Raw genomic sequence first — 15,955 nt, forward strand, 5'->3', positions numbered from 1 at the left:
TCAATATTTTCTCATCAGGAATCTGCATCAAGTCGAATGAATGTTTCATCCGTCTTAGGTGTGTTTTCCTGACAAGACAGGTCAGTGTCCACAGAGATTTGTGGCTTCAAGGGTGAGGAGGGGGGTCTGTGATGGATGAAATCCTACTATAATCTGTCTTTTTCATAACTCCTTTCCTCCATGGTTTGTGTATTTCTTCTTATTAAAGCTGAGCTTCAGGCATGATACGGAGTTCAGCTCTGATTGCGTCAAGTGGCATTGGTCCAGCTTGGCACAATGCAAGTATGCATATCTCATACCTGAGGACTCATTCACACCAGGCATGATAGGACTGTGTTGGGCAGCTATTCCAGGGCAGTCCCACCGCAAGACAAGTCACAATGCTTTGTCTCTTACCTGACCAGTTCACACCGCCACATTGCAGTGGTGTACACTGGAAAAAAATACGACATGCATGCAGTGGCAGGCCCATCAATTAGGGGCGCCTGGGCATCGCCCCCTCTCTTTAGGCCACCCCCTTCATGCAATGAATAGATTCATGCATAGCATGAATCTATCCATGGCTGCCACGGCCACCCCCTATTCATGCGTCCGGTCCATTTCAGGGCACCGGGCACATGAATTACAGCTGCCAGGGTTTTTTTTAAGCATCTGATTAGAGCCAGAGGCTCTAATAGGCTTCCAAATTGGTTGGGTCTCAGAGAATGCGACCGGAGCCCACCCAGGTGTGTTATAACAGCGAATGAATACAATGAATGAAAAACTGATCCTCAATCCGGCCAATCAGAAGCAGGTGTGAGACCCGTTTTCCGATTGGCCGAAAAGAGAAGATTCCCGATTGACCGCCGAGGAGGAGGGAGGAAATGGAAGCCACCATCGCCGTGATGACCCATGGAGAGCAGGAGAACGGGATGCCGCCGAGCAGGGGAAGCCACTGGTGATGGGGTAAATGATGGAGGTGATGGGGTAAGTGGCATACTCTTTGCCCCCCCCCCCCAAATTTTTTTAATGCAATGCAATCCACTGCGGGCAGTAGAAAATAATGAAATGTAACATTTCAATAAAGTTCATCAAAAAAGAAAAAAAAGAAGGAAACAATGAATTTCACAGAATTTTAAAAGAGCCAACTTCCCCAAACTACAAACCTTGCTAAAAGGCATGAATTGGGATAAAATATTAGGAACAAAGAACACGGAGGAGAGATGGGTTTGCTTTAAGGGCATATTAAATAAGGGCATTAGCTAATGCATCCCATTGGGTAATACATTTAAAAGAGCGAACAAAAGTCCTGGATGCCTTAACTCCAATGTAAAAATGCTTATAAAAGCAAAGGAGAAGGCCTTCAAAAAATACAAGGTTGAGGGATCATCATCAGCATTCAGACTTTATAAAGAATGCAACAAGGAATGTAAGGGTGTAATTAGGATGGCTAAGATAGAACATGAAAGACACTTAGCGGAGGAGAGCAAAAAAAATCCCAAGAAATTCTTTAAGTATGTAAAGTATGTAAGAAAAAAAGGGAGGACAGACCATATTGGCCCCATAAAGAATGAAGAAGGACATCTGGTTACAAAGGATGGGGAGATGGTGAAGGTATTGAATCTATTCTTCTCCTCAGTCTTCACAAGGGAATCGGGGGGCTTCAGTAACCAAAACTGCAGTGTTTATCCTCATGACACATCACAGGAAGCACCTCCATGGTTAACAGAGGACAGAATTAAAATTAGACTTGAGAAACTTAACATTAATAAATCACCGGGACCAGATGGCTTTCATCCAAGGGTACTTAGGGAACTCAGTCAAGTGATTGCCAGACCGTTGTACCTAATTTTTACAGACAGTCTACTGACTGGAATGGTACCAGCTGATTGGAGAAAAGCCAATGTAGTACCAATATTTAAAAAGGGCCCAAAATACATCCCTGGGAATTACAGACCAGTTAGCCTAACATTAATAGTATGTAAACTCTTGGAGGGGATAATAACGGACTATATACAAGATTTTAGTAATGAGAACGGTATCATTAGCAGTAATCAGCATGGATTCATGACAAATCGTTCTTGCCAAACCAATCTACTAACCTTCTCTGAGGAGGTGATTTGCCAGCTAGATAAAGGAAGGCCAGTAGACGTGGTGTATCCAGAGTTTGCAAAAGCATTTGACACAGTTCCCCATAAATGTTTACTGTACAAAATAAGGTCCATTGGCATGGACCATAGGGTGAGTACATGGATTGAAAACTGGCTACAAGGGCGAGTTCAGAGGGTGGTGATAAATGGGGAGTACTCGGAATGGTCAGGGGTGGGTAGTGGGGTCCCCCAGGGTTCTGTGCTGGGACCAATCCTATTTAATTTGTTCATAAACGACCTGGAGGATGGGGTAAACAGCTCAATCTCTATTTGCAGACGATACTAAGCTAAGCAGGGCAATAACTTCTCCGCAGGATGTGGAAACCTTGCAAAAAACTAATTAATGGGGTGGGCAACTACATGGCAAATGAGGTTCAATGTAGAAAAAGGTAAAATAATGCATTTGGGTGGCAAAAATATGAATGCAATCTATACACTGGGGGGGGAACCTCTGGGGAAATCTAGGATGGAAAAGGACCTGGGGGGTCCTAGTAGATGATAGGCTCAGCAATGGCATGCAATGCCAAGCTGCTGCTAGCAAAGCAAACAGAATATTGGCATGCATTAAAAAGGGGATCAACTCCAGAGATAAAATGATAATTCTCCCGCTCTACAAGACTCTGGTCCGGTCTCACCTAGAGTATGCTGTTCAGTTTTGGGCACCAGTCCTCAGGAAGGATGTACTGGAAATGAAGCGAGTACAAAGAAGGGCAACAAAGCTAATAAAGGCTCTGGAGGATATTAGTTACGAGGAAAGGTTGCGAGCACTGAACTTATTCTCTCTGGAGAAGAGACGCTTAAGAGGGGATAGGATTTCAATATACAAATACCGTACTGGTGACCCCACAATAGGAATAAAACTTTTTCGCAGAAGAGAGTCTAACAAGACTCGTGGCCACTCATTAAAATTAGAAGAAAAGAGGTTTAACCTTAAACTACGTAGAGGGTTCTTTACTGTAAGAGCGGCAAGGATGTGGAATTCCCTTCCACAGGCGGTGGTCTCAATGGGGAGCATCTATAGCTTCAAGAAACTATTAAACACCTGAATGACTGCAACATACAGGGATATACAATGTGATACTGACACATAATCACACATAGGTTGGACTTGATGGACTTGTGTCTTTTTTCAACCTCACCTACTATGTAGCTATGTAACTATGAGCTGCAGTTGGCGCATTAGCACTGCTTTCCTCCTACCATGTAAACCAGCCCTAAGGGGCCGCTGGGGAAGCAGGGAACCACTGTAGTAGTCGGCTCTACTACAGTGATAGCAGTGATCCTCCGGGACTTGCATTTTTTTTCAATTAATACAAGGCATTCTCTAAATGGTGGTGGTGAAGAGGAGGGGTGGTGACATAACAAGCTCTATCTCATCCAATCAATGAACACATTGGGGGGAGATTTAATAAAACTGGTACACAGGATCTGGTGCAGCTGTACATAGTAATCAATCAGCTTCTAACTTCAGCTTGTTCAAGCCAAGTAATTGTAAAGGTTAATTAAAAAATTAAAAAAAAACAAAAACAAACATGTCTATACTTACCTGCTCTGTGCAATAGAATTGTACAGAGCGGCCACGAACCTCTTCTTTTTGGGGCCCACGCCGGTGGTCCTGGCCCCTCCTCTCTGTTCAGTGCCCCCCTGGGAAGTCGCTTCCTATGGGGGCACTCATGCGTGCCTGCACCCGAGCCCCACTGCTGTGTCCATTGACACAGACAGCGGGACTTGGCCCCGCCCTGCACTCCCTCATTGCTGACTTTGATTGACAGCACTGGGAGCCAGTGGCTCCTGGTACCCCAGCAAAGCCAGCGAGACATGGAAGTGAGAGGGGTACGAGGAGCTGAAGACGTGCACAGCGCTGGACCGAATGTGGGCTCAGGTAAGTATAAGGGGGGGTGAGGGGGGATGCTGACATCTAAACATTTTTTACCTTAATGCAAAGAATGCATTAAGGTAAAAAATGTTTAGGCTTTACAACCACTTTGCCAATAAAACCTAGCTGATTTGTTACTATGTAAAGCTGCACCAGATTCTGTGTGCACTAGTTTTAGTAAATCTCCCCCATTGCACACATTGAAAAAAAATACAAGGCATACTGTGAATGGTGACGGTGCCAAGCAAGCAACCCCCTGTGATCATTGTGCATAGGGGAGCAACTCAGCACTGGACTTGGATAATCACAGCTATCACTGTAGTAGTGCCAGCTACAACAATGACTGTCGGCTACCCCAGCAGCCTCTCAGGTATGAGATATGCATAATTACAATTGGTCCGCCAAGCTGGAAAAATGGCTGAAAGTTAAAATCAGGCCATTGGTGGGAGTCTCTGTTATGTAAAGTAAAAGGGAGGCATTACAAGGCTTGCTTACAAGAGGGAGAAAGGGTATTAGTATGTTGAAGTTTAATGGTAGTTCAAAAAGCAAGAAGGAGGAAAGGAAGTACCACCAAGTCTGCAGATTGTCACCTTCTCTGTTTGTCCTAGTGACCATTGCCACCAGAACATGGTGATACTGGAATAGAAGGTGAGGGGTAATCATACAATGGGCAAATCACGTTCAAGTAACAATTTACTCTCACTTCCTTCTCTACTTTTAGGGTAGGAAGTGAAGAAAAGTTTCACAAACAATAACATTTAAAAAAAAGACAGCGGAACTTATAACTATTATGATCTTTCAATAATCATATTATTTATTGAAATACTGTGATCAGCTTGTAATCCTTAGAAATTATTCTATTTCATCAATAAAAAATGATGTAAAAGATAAAAAGACCAGTTAGCGATTGCTTTCTTATCCAAAGATGAAAAAAGCTTATGTTACAATGCGTGCACGTATTGGTCCACTGTGATGTGGTTCATGGGATTGTGGCCTTTTAGCTATGGCTTGATGCATGTGTAGGCATTGGTGTGCACTTGTTGGCACACATCTGAAAGAGTGCTTTGGTACATGTGTGATAGCACACATTGGCATGCATCCTTGTTGCTGAATGCATACACAGGCCTCGGAGGGTATTAAAATGGTTTCCATTAAGTTGGTCGGTGCTGTTTCTTTTTTTCAGCTACCATGTGCAAGAGAAAACTATTGTTCCTGCTTTACCCATTGCTGCCATGGATTGCCTGACTCTTATTTCCTGCCCCTATTGCCCATTTCTGTTATTCTCTTACCTGCCCCAATCTTTGCCTGGACACTGAATACTCTCTTGCCTACCGCCTGTCTCAACCTCTGCCTGGACACTGACTACTCTCTTGCCTGCCGCCTGCCCCAACCTCTTCCTGGACACCAACTACTATCTTGCCTACCACCTGCCCCAACCTATTCCTGGACACCGACTACTCTTTTGCCTCCTGCCTGCCCAACCTCTGCCTCAACAACGACTACTCTCCTGCCTGCCGTCTGCCTCAACCTCTGCCTGGACACTGACTACTCTCTTGCCTGCCACCTGCCTCAACCTCTGCCTGGACATTGATTACTCTCTTGCCTGCCGCCTGCCCCAACCTTTGCCTGGACACTGACTACTATCTTGCTTGCCGCCTGCCTCAACCCCTGCCTGGACACTGACTACTCTCCTGCCTGCCTCAACCTCTGCCTGGACACGACTACTCTCCTGCCTGCCTAAACCTCTGCCTGGACGCCAACTACTCTCTTGCCTGCCGCCTGCCTCAACCTCTGCCTGGACACTGACTACTTGCTTGTCTGCTGCCTGCCTCAACCTCTGCCTGGACACTAAATACTCTCTTGCCTGCTGCCTGCCCCAACTTCTGCCTGGACACTGACTACTCTATTGCCTGCCATCTGCCTCAACCTCTGCCTGGACACTGACTACTCTCTTGCCTGCCTCAACCTCTGTCTGGACACTGACTACTCTCTTGTGTGCAGCCTGCCTCAACCTCATCCTGGACACCAACTAATCTCTTGCCTGTCCCTTGCCCCAACCTCTGCCTGGACACTGACTACTCTATTGCCTGCCTTAACCTCTGCCTTGACACCGACTACTCTCTTGCCCGCTGCCTGCCTCAACCTCTGCCTGCACACCAACTAATCTCTTGCCTGCCGCCTGCCTCAACCTCTGCTCAGTCTGCCATTATATCATACATTGTCTCTATAGCATAGCGACCCTGTTTCAATTACCTTTTTGGTGAGGCGATCCTGAGAGCCAGGACCTTGTGTCATTTAGCAGCAAAGTAGGTTCACCAGCCAATCATTCTGTACGGGGTGTTCTGGTGAAGATCAAGTTGTCGCTCCAAACCTTGGGTGAGCCCATGTCACCTGCCAGGGCGATATAGACACTTTAAATTATATTATACTCCTGGTATCACTAACATATTAACAGTGTTTCCAGTTAGGCGGTACTACACTAATACTAATACTACGTACACTAAGGGTTCATTTTCGTTAGCAGTTAGGGGGCATTAAAACTACCTATTTGAGCTGTGTTTTTACCACCCCTTATCTGCTCCTCCTCCGTTGGCTGGAAAGGCAGCAGCTAGGGGTGTACACATGCTGTGGCTGTGATGCTTTGCTTTGCAGCCGTGGCAAGAATTTTACCCCCTGTCGCACTCAGCAGGCACTACCCCCACCCACCCCCCACCCCCACCGAATACAACCCATTCAAGTGAATGGGGCCACACTGTAACTGCCCAGCAACCGTGCACAATGCACACGATTGAGGAGTGGTAGTCTTGCATTCGGGGGATTAAAACAGGCAGTGAGGAGGCGATACAAAACCTCTTTACCACCCGCCAATTGCTTTCTGAAGAACAATCTGAACGTAGATTCGGAGAGCAAAGCAAGTGTACACAAGGCCTTAGGCCCCTTTCACACGGGCGGACCTGTCAGTTTTTTTCAGGCAGACCCAATCGGACCATCCATTGCTCTCTATGGAGCAGCAGATGTCAACGGGCATTTGTCGATTCTATTTGCTAAAAACAGACAGATGGGGGGATCGAATGAGTGAATGAGCGTGCGGGCTGGTGTGAATTCTAAGCACGTTTTATCTGGGTAGGTGGGTAAGTAAGTCCCCATTGTTCTCTTTCTCTTAGTACTTGTGGCAGTGTTTCTAGTCTGTCTCCTCAGTTCACATGTTGAACATTGTTTCAGACAGATGAACACTCTCCAGCCGAGCATGGTACCATGGACAGCTCCCATGAGACTCTTCCTCTCCTCCATCATTACCAGCCTCTGATTAGGTTTTTATACACATCATTTGTATCAATTAACAGTGTAATTACTTTTCGGTCCTGCATGTGTCAGAGGAAAATGTGCTTTGGGAACTCTAGCTGCCAGGCACTTCGATGAGAGGGAACTTCTCAGATGGGAGTTTATTTCTGTGGTTTACAGTTGAAGAGAAATAATTTGGAGAGAAAAAAAAAAAAGAGAAAAAAAATGTTATATATTTTTTTAAACTGTTATTTTTTGCTATTATTCAACCCCGGTGCTTACAACATGATACTACCACATGTGCAGAGAATACAAATTGCTTTATCATTCAAACCTTAAAGCTGGCAACAGTTTACCACATTGTACATTCACATCCGTCCCTGCCCTCAGGGTCCCCATCATGCATACACATACTAGGGTCAATGTAGACAAGAGCCAATTGAAACGAAACTTCAGCCCCGTTCTGTGTAGCTCCCCCCCTCCTGCACTGCCATTATGGAGTGTACCAAAGGGCTCTGCCTGACCATCGGATCCTGGCAAAGCCCTTTAGCATATCTGCAAACACGCAGGGCATGTTGCCAGTTCCATACCACTTGTATTTGTGTTTGCGCATTCGCGGGGAAGCCCCACACAAGCACAGATGTACAAGGAAACGTTTGCATGCGCAGATGTGCCACAGGGCTGTTGTTGTATGTGCAGAATCTGGGAGGGACGGAGGAGGGAGTGGGGTCCCAGACGTAATTCTCACACAGGTGAGAATTGCAGAGGTGCTGCTTTGCAGCACAATAGATTTTTAAAAAAAGAGTGAACAAAAAATCCAAATTAGTATATACTCGAGTATAAGTCAATATAAGTATAATAAGTTATAAGTATAAACCTAGGGTGAGAAATGTGCAGCTACTGTAAGTGGAAAAGAGGGTCAACAATGCCCATTTGCAGCCTCACTGTGCCTATTTGCAACCTCACTGTGCCCATTTGCATGGCTCACTGTGCCCATTTGCAGCCATAGGTCCCCCAAACTTCAAACTCGGTTGTTAAGATGCCTAGATGCCCCCTAGCTGCAGCCAAAATTTGGGGTCTCTGGACCCAAAGGGTCCCGAAATTGCATTGCTGCAGATGGACACAGTTGACTGACTTTGCGACCCCGTATCCCAGGGCCACTTGGTGCTAGGAACCCCAAAACCCCAAACTAGCACTACAACATATCCAAAGATGGGGTTCCTAGCACCAAGTGGCCCTGAGATACGGGGCCCCAAAATCGGTTTGGAAAATGTCAAGCACTTTTCTGCAGCAGAGAATGACATTTTATGAACCGATTTTGGGGCCCCATATCTTGGGGCCACTTAGTGCTAGGAACTCCATATGTTGTAGTGCTAGTGCCACTGGGTTTGCATACCAAATTTGGGGTTCCTAACACCAAGTGGCCCCGAGATACGGGGCCCCAAATTCGGTTCGGGAAATGTCATTCTTTGCACCAGAAAAGTGCTTGACTCGAGTATAAACCGAGGGGGGCACTATCAGCACAAAAAAATGTGCTGAAAAACTCGGCTTATACTCGAGTATATACGGTAAGTTAGGACTTCTGCCTAACAGTACTAGAGTTGTCGGTTTGAATCCCAACTGTAACACTACTTGCACGGGGTTTGCATGTTCTCTCTGTGCCTGCGTGCGTTTCCTCCGGGTACTCCGGTTTCCTCCCACACTTCAAAGACATGCTAGGAGGTTAATTGGCTCCTGTCTAAATTTGCCCTAGTATATGTATGTATGAATGTGGCCCCCCCTTTCATATAGGCACCTCCGCTAAGTGGAATTCACTTGCTGAGCAGGCGGATGACAGCTCTGTGTCCACTCCGCTATGCAGAGTGGACATGGACACAGTCCTGCTCTCTTCTATGGGGCAATCGGACCGCTTGTCCATTTCCATCCGATGCCAACCGATCTGATCTGCCAGACGGATGGGGAATAGGACCACCATCTGTCTGTTTTTGGCGGACAGGATAGGATCGGTTGGCGTCGATACACCATAGCACCATAGCAGTGACTGAAGGGTCTGATCAGGTCCACATGAAAAACTGATGGGTGGACCTAATCGGACAGCCTGTGTGAAAGTGGCCTTAGATTGTAAGCTCCTTGAGGGCAAGGACTGTTGTGTAGATTGTAAGCTCTTTGAGGGCAGGGACTGATGTGTAGACTGTAAGCTCCTTGAGAGCAGGGACTGATGTGTAGACTGTAAGCTCCTTGAAGGCAGGGACTGATGTGTAGATTGTAAGCTCCTTGATGGCAGGGACTGTTGTGTAGATTGTAAGCTCTTTGAGGGCAGGGACTGATGTGTAGATTGTAAGCTCTTTGAGGGCAGGGACTGATGTGTAGACTTTAAGTTCCTTGAGAGCAGGGAATGATGTGTAGATTGTAAGCTCCTTGATGGCAGGGACTGTTGTGCAGATTGTAAGCTCCTTGAGGGCAAGGACTGTTGTGTAGATTGTAAGCTCTTTGAGGGCAGGGACTGATGTGTAGACTTTAAGTTCCTTGAGAGCAGGGACTGTTGTGTAGATTGTAAGCACCTTGAAGGCAGGGACTGATGTGTAGACTTTAAGCTCCTTGAAGGCAGGGATTGATATGTAGATTGTAAGCACCTTGAGGGCAGGGACTGATGTGTATAATATCCATGTAAAGCGCTGCATAAATTGATGGTGCTATATACGGAAAGTACCTGTAATAATGAAGTAAGGAGACAGGGGCAAGGGAAGATTTATTTTAGGGTGAAGGTCCACTTTAACCTACCAGCATGTTTTTTGAAGTGTGGGAGGAAACCCACATAAGCAGAAGGACAACATGTAAACTCCATGCAGATAGTGTCCGGTTTGGAATTCAAACCAAAGACCCCAGTGCTGCAAGGCAGGAGTGCTAACCACTAAGCTGCTGTGTTGCCCATTATATGACCTTTCTTAGCTGCAAAAGGATCTGTAACTCTCTTCCCCCACAACACTATTATTGAATATTGTGGTGTCAGCTCCCCACCCCCAGTCTGCTGATTGGGCAAAAAATTAGCATTAACATATAGTCATCCAATCTGCTCACTCTGCTCTCTCCTGCCAACACATTTCTTTCCTGTCAGCACATGTACATGCAGCAAAGGCTGATTTGCTGCTGGTGTTTCCTCTCACCTTTGTAGCTGAAGTGCTGACGTGGATGGGATGCCATAGGCTGATATCAAGATAAATTTGGTTATTAACAGTAAAGTATGTATTTTGTTACTTTGAAAGGAATACACAGCTGCAGCTGGTTTTGCCACTGTCAGCCTAGTTTGAACTTTCAGCTAGTGTGCAAGGAAGAGTGAGAATTTTAAGGAAAATTCTTTCTTCAGTAAAAAAAAAAACTTCAGTGAAAAAAACACGTATTTGCATGACTACACTGCAAATATACAGTATTGTATAAAAATATTTCTTACTACAGAGATTTGGCCAAGCCTTTAATATGCAAATGAGTTCTTATAGCAAACTGGACAACTAGAATAATTAGTTGTTGACATGCATGGCTGCTCTCTGTATACATGAAAGAAGGGAGATATGTAAATTCCAGGAGCCTTAGTACCTCCAGTACAGAGCTTCTCCAATTTGTGGTGCAGATCATATGTTGGCTATCATAGCCGGGCCAAGGAAGAAGAGGTGGGAGAGGGTGGGGGGCTCTCCTGTCTCTTCTTTACCCAGCAATGTCCTGAACTGTTTCCCCTTTTTCATCTTTTGTTAAAACTCTTTTTATCCTTTGGTGCTGCTGATATCTGGCAGCCTTTATGCAGCTACATTTTGCCTTCATGCACTACAAATATGGCTGCATGGCATTTTTCATAGCAGATTTCTTGATAAAGTAGGTTGAACTGTCCATTTGTAGTTTCCATTGAAATCTCAAGGCACAGGGTGACAATTGGGCGATGAAAATAGAGTGTTGTCACCCTGTAACAGAAAGTGCCTGAACAAAGTGAAAAAGGATCACCAAGTATTAGTATGATGATGTAGATTTAGAAATATTGAAAGTGACTTTTGAAATTACAGCTTATGAGATTTTCGTGATTGGGTGTATACTACTTTGAAAACAAACAAAAATAAATAATTTTGTCATTATATGACGAAACGCAAAGGGAGGAGTTACCATATGTGTAACGTTATCACGCTATGCCGCCAGGATCGCGCCCATCTTGTTGGAGATCTACTTGGATGTTAACATGTGAGTTAATACATTTTTGTGCTTTCATAAAATTCTACCCCATGACTGTTGTAAAATGTAAAGATCTGCTGCGCTTATACCCACAGCTAAGATGATATAACTAGATAAACAGCAGCTAGCGCAATATTAATGAAATAGCAATAGAGAAATCAGGGGCAGCCCATCCATTAGAGGCGCCTGTGTGCCGCCCCCCCTATCCTCGCCACCTCCTATATGCAGAGGATGGATTCATGCATAGCATGAATCTATCCACGGCCGCCCCCTATTCATGTGTCTGGCCCCTTTCGGGTCACTGGGCATATGAATTAGAGAGGCCAGGTTTTTTTGTTTAAGAACCTGATTAGAGCCATAGGCTCTAATAGACTTCAAAATAGGGTGGACACGGGATGCAGAGCATTGCGTCTGGAGCCCACCCAGGAGTGTTGCAACAGCGAATGAAAATTCGCTGTTGCAACACTGATTCTCCTCCCGGCCAATCGAGAAGCAGGTATGAAACCTGTTTCCCGATTGGCCAAAACGTCAGGTGATCCTATTGGACGCCTAGCGCTGGGAGAAGGAGAGAGCAGACACCGCAGAAAGCTAAAAAACAATTAACAGAACCGCGCTAGAAAACTAAAGTGAATAAAATTCCCATCAACCAGAATATCTCAAATATTGTGTTAAAATCAAAACAACATAATATATACTAAACCCAAATATCAACACAACATGATTGTGATTAATTAGATAGTTACAGAATATTGTGACTGTATTAAAAAAACTTTAAAGCAAATAAATTATAAGAGGTGACAGAGAGGACACCGGAGCAGCTTTCCCCGAGCCCGCCACACTCTCACCGCCCGCATCCAGGGTAAGGACAGCGGGTGGTGGTGGGGGCTGTGTTAGTGCCGCGGGGTGGGGGTAGTGCCGGTCCACCGGCAGCCCGGGGGGGTTGTTTGCCGCCCCCCCCAAAAAAAACCCCACCAGCCGCCACTGAAAGAAATATTAAAAGGTGGTGCAGCGCTTAGAAAATCAATAACATAAAAAGTTACCCCCAAGAAGGATTTATGGGACTTTAACGGCAAACGCGTAATATAAAATATAATTTTATTCAATAGAAAACAATATTTATAAAAGACATGAATGTTGTCACAATTACATAGCAAGAAAATCACAAATGACAAAAAAGCTAAAAAAGCTGTACTGATATGTAGGAAATGAAGCTATGTTCTATAGTCTTCCACGAAGGCTTACGCGTTTCGGGAGTGAACAGGCCGTCCCTTCATCAGAGACAATTCGTGAGACAAGATCCCAAGCATATCAGTGTTGGAGCACCCATCGCCAAAGTCACGGCGGCGAAAATGTCAGAACCACCACGGATCCAAAAGGCAAAGGAGCCGGGGTGCGTGGCTGGCCCCACTCTATCCACACTGATCCGCCCCAGAAAAAAGACACCAGACAACACAAACCATTCAGAGGGGAACTGCGTCAAGGCGCAGAACCGACTGGGTATCTGGGAGTCCACAAGTGTATATTGATGGATCTAAGTGGAAATGAGGGAAAGGAGGGAACCATAACATATGTGGGATGTAAAGCTGATGAGTAACTATATGGCTCTTCACACCAGCAGAGTATGGACGTGCAGAGCTTCTTCCCACCGAGCACTGAATATTAGTGCAGATCCGTTCAGGTAGTCACACCGCCTCCGCACGGGGCCAGCCATGCACCTCGGCTCCTTTGCCTTTTGGATCTGTGATGGTTCTGACATTTTCGCCGCCGTGACTTTGGCGATGGGTGCTCCAACACTGATATGCTTGGGATCTTGTCTCACGAATTGTCTCTGATGAAGGGACGGCCTGTTCAGTCCCGAAACGCGTAAGCCTTTGTGGAAGACTATAGAACGTAGCTTCATTTCCTACATATCAGTACAGATTTTTTTAGCTTTTTTGTCATTTGTGATTTTCTTGCTATGTAATTGTTACAACATTCATGTCTTTTATAAATATTGTTTTCTATTGAATAAAATTATATTTTATATTACGCGTTTGCCGTTAAAGTCCCATAAATCCTTCTTGGGGGTAACTTTTTATGTAATTCGACCCTGGGGATGTTGGCAACACACATGATCTAGCTGGATGGTAGTTTTCCTTTTTTATAGTACTTAGAAAATCAATAAGTCCATAAGAAATAAATCCAAAGACGGTGTTCAGCGCACTTCACATCAAAGGTGGTTAGTAGAAGGTGAAAGAGGAGGAAACCATCACCGGCACCCGATAACACAGCCAATTACCCTTCTTAGTAGACCCTCATCACAAAGGTCACATAAGCATTGGATAATAGGGGAAGCTCTTCAATCTCCATGCATCTCAATCGGCCAGCACATAGGAACACAGATGTATCAGCTCCGGTCTCAGCTATCCTTCTCCATATACTCCAGCAATGACCACCATAGATTAATCCATCCCATGAAAATGTAAAGAGATAGACCTCATGGTGCAGTATATTAGAAATAAGTTTAGTAAATTAAAAGAAGATAAACTAGCATGCTCCGCATAAAAATATGCTTTGTTTGTAATAACATCCAGCATTCCCCACCCACAAGATGGCGGCCACGTCCGAGCATACACCAGCGTCACGTCGCCAACTCCTCCCTACGCGTTTCATCATAAAGTGACGTCGTCAGGGGCGTGGCTTGACGGGCGCTTGGATGCCTTATATATGCGGGACAATATATGTAACCTGCGTTCCAATCTCCGGAAGATGTGAAATCATTCACGGCTATAGCAAAGCAGCTTTAATTGGTTGTAAATGCGTTTTACAGCCAAATATTGACTTTTTTGTGCTTACCTTTTATATGAGTGATATACATGAAGGCTGAATACCGTTTTGTGAATGTTGAGACCCCAAGTGGGCATTCCAGATGTGTCTGTGGTATGAATAAAGGGTTGTTAAAAAGTGGGGCCACAGGGGTATAGGGGGAGCGAAGAAGTCACTTTTTACAAGATTCGCACAGATTTACTGAATGAGAAAGTGAAGGGCAATAGGATGGCTTTACGGTATTTGGTAGGGGTTCAACGGATCGTCATTGATCCGTGATCCGATCCGCAGAGGTTGATCCATATGGGACACCCACGATCCGCGGATCGCTCTGTGGCCTCGGCCATAGGAAAGGCCGCGGCTTCGGCCTAGCTCCGTAGCGGCGGCCATCTTGGTACACCCGGCGGCCGTTTAGCACGTGATCGCTCTGTCAAATGACGGAGCGATCACTTGTAACAAACCGGCATCATGTCATGACGCCGGTTCCTCTCTCCCCTCTGTGTACTGATCTGTACAGTGGAGGGGAGAGATCGGATGGCAGCAGTGCCAATACTCTGCAATGCCCTGCCAATACTCTGCAATGCCTTGCCAATACTCTGCAATGCTCTGCTGCAATACCCTGCCAATACTCTGCAATGCCCTGCCAATACTCTGCAATGCCCTGCCAATACTCTGCAATACCCTGCTGCAATGCCCTGCCAATACTCTGCAATGCCCTGTCAATACTCTGCAATGCCCTGCCAATACTCTTCCATACCCTGCCAATACTCTTCCATACCCTGCCAATACTCTTTCATACCCTGCCAATACTCTTCCATACCCTGCCAATAGTCTGCCATACCCTGCCAATAGTCTGCCATACCCTGCCAATAGTCTGCCATACCCTGCCATTAGTCTGCCAATACCCTGCCAATACTCTGCCAATATACCCGCCAATACCCTGCCAATATACCCACCAATACCCTGCAATACTCTGCCAATACTCTGCCACAGCCTGCCAATAGGGAGATTGTGGATATTACAGTGGGGGAGATTTTTTTTTGTGTTGATCTGAAAATGATCCGAACCGTGACTCCTGATCCGAGGAACGATCCGAACCGTGAGATTTTTTGATCCGTTGCACCCCTAGTATTTGGAAGGGACCCAGAGCACCCCACTTCACTGTATTCTATGATAAAAACTTTATTCTATGATAAAAATAAATAATAGCTCACTGGATAAAAAAATAAATTGCTGCAATATTCACCTTCAAATCTCCACAGTACTTCTTTTTACTACATCTGTTTGACACTCTGTATCTACTTTCTTCTTCTATCAGCACCTTGTCAACACAATTGGCTCCTTGTGCTGTTTTTTTCCCCCAATCTAAGCTCTGCTGTACAGGGGCCTCAAGAGGCTGATGCCCCACTGCTTGCTTGTAATTAAAACACATTTAATGATGCATTCATGAATACAAAATTGTGTTAAATTCAGCTTTAATCTTGCAGGGGGTCCATTTGGTCATTGTTATTACTAATTGTGTGGCATATGGACTTCATGTAACACATTCTATTGTTTGCTCCACTTGCTTCATTCTTTCTGCATTCTTTATGTAAATGGGTAAGATACGTACATCACCCTCAGAACTATGCCAGCAATAATACTGTGAAAT

The 15,955-nt window shown here is 45.3% G+C and overlaps 1 protein-coding gene across 2 annotated transcripts in view; it reads left to right on the top strand.

Annotated features, from left to right (window-relative positions):
* The window catches only part of RAB26 (RAB26, member RAS oncogene family), a 417,846-nt gene that overhangs the window by 72,021 nt on the left and 329,870 nt on the right, over positions 1-15,955 (top strand). The window lies entirely within an intron of this gene.

Source organism: Aquarana catesbeiana, linkage group LG06, assembly GCF_042186555.1.
Source record: "Aquarana catesbeiana isolate 2022-GZ linkage group LG06, ASM4218655v1, whole genome shotgun sequence".
In the NCBI taxonomy this organism is placed as follows: Eukaryota; Metazoa; Chordata; class Amphibia; order Anura; family Ranidae; genus Aquarana; species Aquarana catesbeiana.